Source organism: Panthera tigris, chromosome F2, assembly GCF_018350195.1.
Source record: "Panthera tigris isolate Pti1 chromosome F2, P.tigris_Pti1_mat1.1, whole genome shotgun sequence".
Taxonomy (NCBI): Eukaryota; Metazoa; Chordata; class Mammalia; order Carnivora; family Felidae; genus Panthera; species Panthera tigris.
The window spans coordinates 33,960,656-33,972,301 of NC_056676.1; the positions used below are offsets into that span (position 1 = coordinate 33,960,656).

The 11,646-nt window shown below is 36.9% G+C and overlaps 1 non-coding gene across 1 annotated transcript; it reads right to left on the bottom strand.

The window, feature by feature from the left end:
• Nucleotides 1-1,455: 1,455 nt before the first annotated feature.
• Nucleotides 1,456-1,528, bottom strand: TRNAK-UUU. The gene has a single exon. It is a non-coding gene; the product is annotated as a tRNA-Lys (tRNA).
• Nucleotides 1,529-11,646: the final 10,118 nt, after the last annotated feature.

The window sequence follows — 11,646 nt, forward strand, 5'->3', positions numbered from 1 at the left end:
AGCTGTGACTGCAGGCAAGAATGACAATCTGGCTGCTCCACTCTCTAAGCAAATGCTGTGCTTGAACAGATCCCATGTCCCCTTTTGCTGTAAGGGTGAGGTACTGCTGCAATACTTGCCTCACATATGGGTTTATTCATTCAACAGATATGTGCAGTATGCCTCTTATGTGCTGAGCATCGCAGTGCACTCCAGAGATGTATCCGTGGCTGAGCCATCAGGGTCCCCACCTTTCAGCGTGTTTCCGTATTTTCACGGAGTGAGACTGTGGCAGTCTCTCAGTCTAGTTTTACTTTCTCTATCTTCCTGAGTACTGAAAATATCTGTGCCGAAAGAAATCCATGGGTCCTCTAGCCTAGTTGTGTTTTGGTCTTTCCAAATTCTGTTAAATTTATTAAACAGGCCATTAGACTGAAGTGGTTCCAATACCTTAGCAACCTAGGAAAACAGAACCAAATCTAGGCTTGTAAATGACTCGAAGTTAAGAAATCAAAAGGACAACCCGTCATAAGTAGCCAATAGGCTTTTCCAAATAAGACAAATACTTAAGCCATAGCCAATTGAATGATTTCCTTTCTTTGCTTCAGCCTTTTCTCCATAAGTCTTTCTCCTCACTCCCAGCACTGGAGCACTTTTAACTACTTCCCATGTGCCCAACTGGAATAGATTTTTACTCAAATAAGCTTTTTTTTTTTTAATGTTTGTTTGTTTATTTATTTATTTATTTTTATTTATATCCAAGTTAGTTAGCATTTAGTGCAACAATGATTTCAGGAGTAGATTCCTTAATGCCCCTTGCCCATTTAGCCCATCCCCTCTACCACAACCCCTCCAGTAACCCTCTGTTTGTTCTCCATATTTAAGAGTCTCTTATGTTTTGTCCCCTTCCCAGTTTTTATATCATTTTTGTTTCCTTTCCCTTATGTTCATCTCTTTTGTCTCTTAAAGTCCTCATATGAGTGAAGTCATATGATATTTGTCTTTCTCTGACTAATTTCGTTTAGCATAATACCCTCTAGTTCCATCCTTGTAGTTGTAAATGGCAAGATTTCATTCTTTTGATTGCCAAGTAATACTCCATTGTGTGTGTGTGTGTGTGTGTGTGTGTGTGTGTGTATAAAACATCTTTTTTATCCACTCATCCCTCAATGGACATTTGCACTCTTTCCATACTTTGGCTATTGTTGATAGTGTTGCTATAAACAGCATACCTGTATTGGTTGGATAAATACCTAGTAGTGTAATTGCTGGGTCATAGGGTAGTTCTATTTTTAATTTAAAAATACTACTGTTAGAAATTAAATATCTTTCCTTATAATTTCAGAATATAAAAAGGCATTAAAAAGGCAAAATAATAATACAGTGTTCCCTGAGGGGCTGCTGAACTGAATAAGCCCACTTGCCCTTTTTTGTTTTGTTTTGTCTTGTTTGTTTGTTTGTTTTAAGTAGGCTCCATACCCAACGTGGGGCTTGAACTCAGGACCCTGAGATTAAAAGTCACATGCTCTACCAACTGAGCCAGCCAGGCCACTCTGCCCTTGTTTGAAATGACTCCAGACAAGTACGTGTTTTGCAGTTTAGGGATTACTTTTTCTATAACTTTCTTTTTCCTTCTCTCACTGTCAGTGTGATAGAAATTATTTTTTATTCTTCTTCTCTAGTTTCTTTCTATTGAATCTGATTTGCTGCTCAACTAACTGAAAGCAATAAAACTAAACTTTTATACCAGCTCAGTTAGGTCTAAAAGAAGAGTAAATAGAGCTCAATGTAAACTTTAGTACCTGGAATCGTGATACAGCTTTGAATTCTCAGTAAGCCCTTTGACTTGATGGATTATTTTCTATTTCCTGAGAGCTGAGATTACTTTGTTAAATAACCAGTGGGTACGTGAAGAGTTTTTATATTAGTGTTCTTGTTGACAGGAAGTGGTGGGGCTGAATCAGAGGACTGATATGTCCTCTAAATCAGTATTAAATAATGTCTGTGTCCGTATGCAAAGACCGTGGGTAGTGGAGATGCCAATTGCCAAACTGCATTACAAAACCAAGCCTTTAATTCCTTCTGATTATTAAGTATTCCACTGAGTGTGTGTGATAACAAAACAGGAGAAGATATTTTCTTCCCAGGGTTCTGCCAATTCTCAGCTTGGATTTAACACTTTGGCTGAACACATTTCCCCTTTCTGTTTCATCTGGATAAATCTTGCTTTTTTCGTTTCCTGTCATATGAAGTTGTGTTTACAAAAGGGCCATATCATCTTTGGGTAGAAGGTATTTCACAGGGCACTGTCAGGCTAATTAGCAAGGAAAGCTGCTTAGTGCAAGCTGCTATGGAAACGCCAGATACTACATTATGTCAGACCGTGTCATTTTAATTGGCATTGAGAGAAAGTAGACCTAATCTCTAGGAACAATTTAAGCCCAAGTCCTTTACTAATTTGACATGACATTTTATTATATTTTATTGTATTGTATTTAATTCTATTCTATTCTTCAGCCCAATTAAAAATGTTTTTTATCTTTTTTTAAGTTTTTTACCCAAATTTTTATTTAAATTCTAGTTTGACATGGCACTTTAAATCTGAAGTGGAAATTCAGTTTCTAGAAGGGGGAAAATATAATCTTTTTATAAACAACATGAAAATGGGACACCTGAAAAGGAAAAAAAAAAAAAAAAGGACACCTGAAAAGGAAAAAAAAAGATTTAAATTGTGTTAATATGGTTTGTAGAAAAGATTATTGTGTATTTGCCTACCTTTGCTTCTGCTAAGTCTAATCTCTTATAAGGCAATCAAATCCGTATGCTCAAAAAGCATCACTGTGTGGGCTTATGAGAACCTAATCATTAACCCATGGAATAGAGAATCTACCAATAGTGTTTGCATCCCTTTAGTACTTTTCTAATTGGTGCTTTGGTTAAGATTTTTTTAATTGCAAGCAAAAGAAACTGACTGGCTAACCCAACTGAAACAGAATAGGTTAAAATGTTTGCTCTCAAAATCAAAGGAAGGGCAGGATTCATAGACTTTGAAGAGGACAGAAATCAGAGCAGATGCAGGGAAATCGTCATAACTGGTTGTTCACGAACCCTCTCTCTGGGATACTCACGTCAGATGACTCAGCTCTGAGAACCTTCAAATTTTACATATCTCAATTTATTTTCAAATGTCTGGAGAGGGAATATCCGATGGGCCCAGCTAGATTTAGCATCTCTAGTTTTGGATGAACAGCCAATGCCAAGGATAAGGGGAAGAAAGTGAAAGGGAAGGCAGTACAGTCAGGGCCACTTGGAGAATCATTGTGCACTGAGCAGCAACCCCACTTTGCATCTGTTATTGGTGAGCTTATAGTCAGGCTTTAGATTCATGTAGTTATAACTGAACGAACATTGATTTTCCTATATTTTTATCTTTTAAAATTAAAAAAATAATTGCAACACTTTAGTGAGTACCTATAGTATGCCAGGGAGAAGACAAATTCCAGATATAAAAAGGCAAGCTTGTACTCCAGAGAGAGATGCAGATGTGTAAGTAATGTAATTTGTATTATAATGGATATAATTCAGGCTTGTGCATATTTAGGAAGTTACTAGAAGCTTTGAAGGAAAGTGTCAATCTACATACACCTGAAGATGTCAGGGAAATCTTTCTAGAGGAAAGACTATTTGAGTTGCATCTTATAAGATAAGTGGGAATTTGCTATGTAACAGGGGAAGAGAGGCATGCCTTACAGAAAAAGAGCATTTTTAAAACATGCAACACCTACAACAGATAGAAGAAAAAGACATCATGGTTCATTTAGGAGCTGTGAGTAGATTGGTATTGTTGGAGTTTCAAAATCTGAAGGAGAAGTTGCTGAAAATAAGTCTGAAGAGAGAGGAAAGTCCCTGAAGTTTCTATTATGAAACATTAAGGTGAATAGACTAAATGCTTTAGATAATGGAGAGTCTAAATGATTTATGATTTGGTGAAGTGACATGATCAAGGTTGGTTTTAGAAAAACTACTTCAGCAGCAAGGTGGAGGAGGGTCTCAATAGGAGAAGAATACCAGCTTGAGGACTGCTGCAGGAGAGCGGAAAGGGAGGTCCATAGGAATTCAGTCTTCTTTCTCTGGCAACAGCCTAGATGGTGGGCTCACTAATGGAGATGGTGGGCTCACTACTGAAGAAAATGTTCCAACTGTTTAGAGGTCAAGTGCTTTATGAGAATATAGAAACACTAGAGACTTGTATTTCTGAGTCAGATATACAATTTAGCTATCAAAGTGTGGATATTTATGAGGTTTCACATATAGAATATTTAGAATAAGCACAGGCCTTAGGATGGAACCTTGGAGACAATTAAGGGGGATGGATCAAGGAAAAGACTGAGCTGGAATTCAAGAATAATAGGAAGAAGATCAGTAAGGGGCAGAAATCACAGAAAGTAACAAAGGAAAGGGAGGGGAGTTCCAAGAAAGTATATATTGGTTAGGATTAGACTTAGCTGCATATTACAGTTCTTTCTCATCCAGACTAGATGTGGAGTTAGGCAGCTGGTGCTAGTGCAGGGGCTCCATTATCATCCAGTTCTTTCTAAATTCTACTCAGCATCTTGAAAGTCTAAGTTGGTTGGCCACAGTTCAGCCCAGTACAAAGGAGGACATATTGAAGAGGGGAGGGAGCACCAATCTTTTAAGATAGCGGTTTACTCTACATTTTGTACAATACTTCTACTTCCAGTCCATTAGCCACATGGCCACATCTGACCTCAAAGGAGCCTGGGAAATATACATCATATTCTGGGCAACCATGCAGCCAGCTAAAAATGGGGCTCTGTTTTACTAAGGAAGAAGGGGGGAATAGACCCTGGGAAGAAACTGGAAGTCTCTGCCACAAAGGAATTGTAAATAATGACATAAAGTGAAGAGAGTTCTTATAAGATAAGGTCTGAAAAGTGTTTATTGTGACAACCTTGGCAAAATTAGTTTCTTAAATGGTGAAAATGTAAGTCGAATTATCAAATTGCAGTTGATGGAATCCTGGCTTTACAATCAGGAAAATGAAGATGAATATAGATTCCTCTTTCAACAAGCTGGTCTGTGAAAAGGAAGGTAAAAGGTAAGATCATAGTTAGCCCAGCCCTCTCAAGAATGGAGTTGATGGACACTCAGGGCTAAGACTTTGATGGCCTATGTGCAAGCTGGAGTGCAGGAAGCCAGCCATGAGAAACAAGACAATGGCACAATCTTCTCCTGGAAACTGAGTCCTCTTCCCACCTTATCCCAGTTTTTCTGGTTTTTTGGGGGAAGGTGTATTCTTATATGACCCATTTTCTGGTCAAGATTAATTGGTAGAGGATAAAATTGGTCCAAAGAACCCTACCTCAAGAACTAGTTGAATAAATGAAGAGTGGTTAATTTACTTAAATGAGCCAAAGTATCTCTACCATAGGATTTTTAGATTTCGTACCAGAGAAAATATCGAGTCAATTTCATTCCAGTGATTGAAACTATAAACTTTAAAATAAGTTTGTGGTCATGTGGGTTTTTGTTTTTTGTTTTTGTTTTGTTTTGTTTTATCATGTGTTGAAAAGCAAACTGCAATGAAGAAGACAAATGAAGCCAAGATTGAGAGGAACCCAAAGGTACAAAACTGACAGAAAGAAAGAAAAGAAGATCAGAGTCCTAGCAACATTTAGATCCTTGATTCTGGTTGTTCCTGAGATCCAGCAACATTCTTTCCCTAGAGATCAATGAGATCGTTAGGATCCTTATAATAAGATTCCCCCTTAAAAAAAAAAAAAGGATTACCCCTTTCAGCTTAAGTGAATTCTAACTGGGCTTCTGTCATTTACCATCATAAGTGTTCAATTAATACTGAGAAGAACATGTTTATATGTTTAGGAAAGAGATCCAAGAGAAAGGTTGAAAATACAAAAGACAGAATTGGAGTGTAGCCCAGACAACAATCTGGTTTCTATATAGCTCCCTTTGAAGTAAAAGTCCCCTGTCCCAAATCCCTCTTGTCCTTGTGACCTCAATCCCTGACCAGAGCTGTTTGGATCATGAGGGGGTACCTGACTTCCCTCTATGTCCTAAATGAGCTGGTCTGATCAGATTCTCTTGTGTGGTTTGGAATTGAGATGTATAGAGACTGAGCTCATAAAGAGTCAGGGCTGAGACTATGTTGGGCCATGTGCAAGCTGAAACTGAGGAAGCCATCCATTGAAAAGAAGAGGAACACTCCTATAGAGAGAAGCAGAAGTGACTGTGGGACCCTGAAAGAGAGGGCAATGGAGGGAATAACTGCCTTGATTAGTGTTAACTCGTATAATGTTCAGGAGTGTGAGTTTCAGAATCAGAACTAAGTTGGAGCTCTGGCTCCATATCAACTATTGTGACCTTGCAGAAGTTACTTAATTTCTTCAAAGCTCAATTTCCTTATCCATAAAATGGAGCTAATGGTAGCATCATTCTCATAGGGTTGTCGTTAGAATCAAAAGAAAGATGTGTATAAAGTACCGAGCAGTGTCTGACCTATGGTAAACTTATAATGTTAATCATATCTTAAATATAATATGATAATCATAATAAAATGACAATAAAAATTCTGATTCCCATCAATCTCAGGTCCTATCTTCATTTCTCAATGAAATCTATGTATCCTCACAAAAGTCTCTTTCTCTTTGATCTGAATAGATTGAGATTGTGTTCGTAGCTAACACAGAATTAAGAATTCTTGGCTCTCAGTCCCCAGGATGAGTTTGGACAAGTTACTCCCTGAATTATCATTTAGCAATATCCTCCCCCTCTGCCCATCCTGAAGCACTATTGCTCTTGGCTTCTGTGATTCTACTCTACTGGCTTTCCTCCTACTCCTCTGGCCATGACTTCTCCCTTGCTGGCTCAGTCTCTTCTGCCTGCCCTTTAAATGCTATAAATCCTCAAGGTTTATTCCTAGGTGTCCTCATTTTTTTTCACTCTGTATTTTCTTCCTAGGCAATAATATAAGTGCATGGTGTCAATAATAATTTTATTGAACGCTTAAGTCCCAAAAGGTTATCTTTAGCCTGGACCTCTTCTAATCTCCAAATCTACATATCTCACTACCCACTCAGCATTTTACTTGGAGATCTGAAAGGCAACTCACAATCTACATGTCCAAAACCAATCTCATAATCTTTTTCCTCCTAACCTGCTTTCCCCCCAGTGTTTTCTATCTTGACCTACCCACCCATTCAGTTCTGCAAGCCAGAAACCTATAAGTTACACTACAGACCATTCTCTTCCTTGTGCCCTGGTTCATCACTAAGTCCTGTTGATTTTACCATCAAAATATTTCTTGAGTTTTTCTACTTCTCTTACTCCTTGCCATCACCCTTGTCCAAATCATCATCTTTCACAGGACCCTGCAACAGAAGCTATTTCATTACATCCTATCATATTTTTCTCCAATCTTTTCTTCATATTATAGCCAAATATGTATTTTTAAAAATACAATCCCTTCAATAACTTTCTGTTGTTCCTTAATATAATAAGCTCCTTATCATGGCATATAAAGCTCTGGATGATCTGGCCCTTGTGTGAGAAAAGGGGTGTGTCTTAGCAGGCTCATACTGGGAGGCAATGGCATACAGATGGTTAAGTTTTGTGGAATTTTGTAAATTGATTTTTGAATGGTTGGTAGTTTAAAGTTGGATGCGGTAGGAGAAATTGGCAAATGTTACAAAACACAGCGTCCCCCCCACCCCCCCGAGAACCAGTTTACCAGCACACCACTGCTTATCTCTCCCCTGCAGCCTCAGACTCCCTTTAGCATTCTGTGCTTTCCCCACACCAACTAACTTTAAGTTCCTCTAATATGTCAGACTTCCTCCTATTTAAGAACTATCAAATATACTGGCCTTTCTTCCCCAGGAAACTATAAATTCTAAGAGGTTAGTGACTCTACCTGTTGGCCCAACATTATATTCTCAGTGCCTACCAGTGCCTGCCACGTGGTGAGATGCTCAATTAATACCCGTTGAATAAATACCTGTTCTCATGTGGATTTTATAAACCTTAAAACAATGTGGTACCAGTGATAATGATTTGAAAATGATAAAATAATATTTAAATATCATTCTGGATGTTTCGTTTCTTGAACAAATGTATTCCTATTTTCACTAGCTTTTTTTATTTTCCACTTAAGATAGTATCACAATTCATCTGTTAAATGATGAATTTTTATTTCTATAAAATAGTCATCGTTGAACCAGGATATTAATGTTTATTTAACTTGAATTAGGATTTTTATTATCATAACAAAATTACATCAGAATAGAGGAGTGTGATATTTTACAATGAATTCTTTGAAATTTCTTCTTTCCTATTTCAAAAGTCAGCTTTCCAGAAACACATATTCTTCCTCTTTATACAATGAGGTAGTTAAAACATAATGTTAAACTATTTCCTCTCAAAAGAGATTGTTTAAATTATCAGAACTCTCTTGGAAAACATTTCCAGTAACTTCTAATGAAGTGAAAATTGCATCACCATCATAATTACTAAGATTATATCTACCGGTAGAATTTTCCATTTATATGGAAAAGAAGTATGTTCATGGCTATTTCCCTATCAATACTTTTAACCACTCATGTATTTTCCATGCTACTCTCTTCCTTACAATGAATATTTTTCTTTTGTCCTTAAGGCACTGTATGCAAATCAGAGTTGGAGCACCTTGGTGTCTCAGTTCGCTTAGGTCATGGTCCCAGGGTCATGAGATTGAGCCACACCCTGCATTGGGCTCTGCAACTGAATGTAGAGCCTGTTTAAGATTTTCTCTTTCTCCCTCTGTTCTTCTCCCCAACTCGCATGCTCTCTTTCTAAAATACAATTAAAAAATGAAAATGAAAAATTTAAATGTAAATTGGATTGATTTTACCATACGAGCTAATTAGCCAAGGCAATACTTTTTTATAAACATCATAGTTTTTTTTGGATATATTATTTCTTCCACATAATTGCAACTTAACTTGGGAAGACCATTGCTCCATCATAGAATAATATGGGATAACATTGTAAAATGTAAAGTAATATGGAGTAAGTAGCTATTCTTTACCATAATCACTGGTTTTTGTTGTGTTTGGTGTTGCTACCAGATGTGATTCAGTAATTATCTTCTAGATTAATATTGGGGATCTGGTCAATCTTCTCTGGTTCTAAGTTCAAATTATCCCCATCTTAAGCATAACAGAAATAAAGATTCTATATGGAATAATCATCTCAAGTTCACATGGAACATTGAGCAAGATAGAACACATTCTGGGCCATAAAATATATCTTAACAAATTTAAAAGAATACAAATCATACAGTATCTGCTCTCAAACCACAATGGAATTAAACCAGAATAATCATATATACTCAACTCGTAATCCATGTGTTGGCCTCTCCCCACTGGTTTTCTTATTCTTGTATCTGGATGTGATCCAACAATGCAGTCTCCCTTGGTTGTAAAATTTCATCTTTGTACATCACCTTATTAAATTTGCTTGTGTGTATATCATTCAAAAAGTGTCTCCTGTTCTCCCATGAAGCATTTTTTTAAATTTATATTGTCTTTCCTTGTCAGCATACACTATTAGTTGTAATTAGTCTCTAGTTCCAAGTATATGTGAAGTGAACGGATACTTGCAGTCTTTCAGTTATATCTGATCATTGTGGACAACAAGTCAACAATTTAGACCAAAAATAACTTCAATCTTTTCCTTAATAAGAGATATAGTTTGTAGTTTTTGTTTGGAGTTTTTAAATATTTCAGCTGTCTTCATATATTTGTTTATGTTGAGTTACCTTATAGAAACGTTTTCTCTGCTTTTTTCATTTTGAGCTGAGTATTGTAATTTAAATACTAACAATGTTGTTTTGGTAAGAATTTAAGATGCTTTCCTTTTTATAAGACTCATGGCTTATATAGTTCACTAGACACTACTGTTTGGTACTTCATCCTAATTCAGTGTCTTATAAGATGCTAAATATTTTTCAGTTTACTGTATTACTTCACTTGATTATTTTATATATACCAACATTTGTAACTGCTCCCTCAAGCCCAAGGGCCACATCAGGCAGAAAGATTTATACAGAAAAGTATTTAGGTTATGGTCTTCAAAAACCAGCTCATTGTAAAATCAGTTTTGTAAGTTGTCAAATACTATATCCAACACATCTCTGATGCTCACTCCATTCTTACCCTTTCTACAATCTTCTCTGACCCCACAGGACTAAGTCAAATATCCTCATGGTATGCTCTTATAACACCACATTCTTTTGTTACATAACTTTTATCTCAGTTTGTAATTATATATATATATATTTTGAGATTAGTTGATTAACATCTAAGTTTCTTTGTAGATTGTAAAATCCATGAAGGCAGGGATTGCATTAATAAAGGTACAGAGCAAAATGCTTTAACAAAGAGAACCTCAAATAATAAAACTTATACCAGTTGCAAGCCTATTTCTCATTCATATAACATTCCACGTTAGGGCAATATGGAGTTTGTGGGATGGCTCAGCTTTCCTCAACACATGGTTTCCATCCCTAAGTCGAGGGAACTGACAATTTCTTATCATCTCCCTGTCAATTACAATAGAAAGGGACCAGAGCAGTAGCACAAGTTCAATACTTTAAAGGATGAGACTGACCCCTAAAGGAGCATACATTGCTTCTACTAACAACTCACCAACTATAACCTAGTCGTATGACCACAACTAATTGCAAAAGAATCTGGGAAATGTAATATTTAGCGGGTAATCACCTATTCCAGGGAAGAAGGAGGGATTAAATCTAGGAGGACAGCTAGCAGTTTGTCACAATGTCTCTGTTATTACTACACATTATATCTACAGAACTTACTCCAGTGCCTGTTCTATAGCAAGCACTCAGTGAATATTAAAGGATGAATGAATGAATGAATGGATTACACATTTTCATACCATCACTGACCTTTCCCCCAACCTGAGACAGCTGTGGACCCAGAAGAGCAGGAGGCCCAGGGGAGTAACAGTTATGGGAAAGTGACTGTACAAACAGCCCAGGAAGCTAGGGGTGAAGCTGGTGAGATAAACTGAGACTCATGCTGAGATTCACTTAGTGTGAATCACTAATCCCTAAGATAAAATGAAGATATTTCAGAACCTACCCAGGTGGGGGCATCTTCCATTGCAGCATCACCCATCACTCTTATGTTGAAGGTGTGCCAATTTCTTCTTTCAATTGAACACAGAGGATTGTTGAAAGGGACACACACACCTCCAAAAACTAAATATTAATTCTGAGAGATGGCACAGTACAAATACATATGGAAAAGAAACATTTTTCTCTTTCACAACTGAATTTTTACTTCCCGTTATCAATGGAAATAAATGAGAAATAAGACCACGACTCTCCAAGGAAAATTTAATTGCAACTTTCTCCATGCCTGCCTAGCACCTTCTATAGCACTTTTCACATGCTATTATTGTTAATTACATTGTGAGATATTTGTGGACTGAAAGCATATCTTGTTTATATGTATATATCCCCCAAGTACCAAGCAGCACATAGTAGTACTCAGCAAATGCTTTTAAATGAATCAGTGAATGAATGAGGAATTAATGAATGCATAATAAAGCTCCTGAGCTATT